This window comes from Artemia franciscana, chromosome 2, assembly GCF_032884065.1.
Source record: "Artemia franciscana chromosome 2, ASM3288406v1, whole genome shotgun sequence".
Lineage (NCBI taxonomy): Eukaryota > Metazoa > Arthropoda > Branchiopoda > Anostraca > Artemiidae > Artemia > Artemia franciscana.
This window is the reverse complement of record NC_088864.1, coordinates 58,149,139-58,150,707: the sequence shown is the minus strand read 5'-3', so window position 1 is coordinate 58,150,707 and position 1,569 is coordinate 58,149,139.

Genomic DNA, 1,569 nt, shown 5'->3' with positions numbered 1-1,569 from the left:
GGATGATATTCTTTTGATCAGTAGGACTAAAAAAGGGCTCTCTTTGTCTATTTCAACAGTAGCATCTAAACTTCATGCCATTGGACTTCTCTTAATCTTTCAAAGTGTGAATATCTTTCATTTAATAGAAATATCACTACTCCTCTAATCTATGGGTCTTTTTCTATCCCGTCGGTTTCTTCATTTCGGTGGCTGGGAATTAACGTTAGTAAAACTCTAAAATCCTTACGGACTCTCACTGTTGCTGATTGCAAGAAGAAAATCCAATTAAGGTTTATTATACCTTTGTCTCAAGACAAACAAATTCCGCTAGGAAGTGCTGATTGAACTTTTTAAAATTTCACCCCATTTTCCTTATTGGTCAAAAGCAAAATGTAAGGCGGGCCTAAATAAACCAATGAAATTAATTTTTGTCTAAAGCTTCGAAGATTGATATTTTTACACAGAGTTTTCTTCTGATTAGAATTTACGACAAAATTTCCGTCAGCGGTATTTAGTTAGATAATGGCAAGAGATTTTTTTTTCTCTTAAACTTACAGTGTCTTATTGGAAATGTCCATATGTTCCAATATGTCCTTCAGCAGAGAAATAGTAATATATTCGTCTGCGTCTTGCAAAGCTTGGTTATCGACGGGTGAAGAGCAAATGAGCACCGTAATTCTCTAGCACAAAATGCCCATTTTTATGAAACTGTGACGACATGCATAGAGTGCATTTTAAAATTTATTGTTTTTCTACTTTTATATGGCACTTGGTATCTATCAAGTGACACTGTAGATACTAAGTACTTGGTATCTACAAAATGAGGTATTTTTAACTTATGAAGGAGTGATCGGATCTTATTAAAATTTGATGTTTTGAAGGATATCGTGTCTCAGAGCACTTCTTTTAAATCTGACCGGATCCAGTGACACTGGAGGGAGTTGGGGGGGGGGAATCTTGGAAAACGCTTAGAGTGGAGGGATCGGGATGGAACTTGGCGGGGAAAATAAAAACAAGTCTTAGATATGTGATTCGCATAACGGGAACGGATCTGCTCTCTTTGGGGGAGTTCGGGGGGAGGGTTAATTCTGAAAAAATAGAAAAAATGAGGTATTTTTAATTTACGAAGGAATGATCGGATCTTAATGAAATTTGATTTTTGGAAGGATATCGTGTCTCAAAGCTCTTATTTCAAATCTGACCGGATCCGGTGACATTTGGCGGAGTGGGGGGGACCTAAAATCTTGGAAAATGCTTTCAGTGGAGGGATCGGGATGAAACTTGGAGGGGGAAATAAGCACAAGTCCTAGATGCGTGATTAGCTTTTGTCTTGGAAAAATCTTGGAAAACGCTTAGAACGGAGAGATCGGGATGGAACTTGGTGGGAAGAATAAAGAAAAGTCTTGGATACGTGATTCGCATAACGGGAACAGATCCGCTCCCTTTGGGGGAGTTTGGGGAGAGGGTTAATTCTGAAAAATGACACTGTCCCTCCTAAGTTTAATCCTGAAAAACTGAAATCCTTATAGCAACACGTGGAATTACCACATGTAATTTTATTTTTTAATGAATACTCGTACATAGATT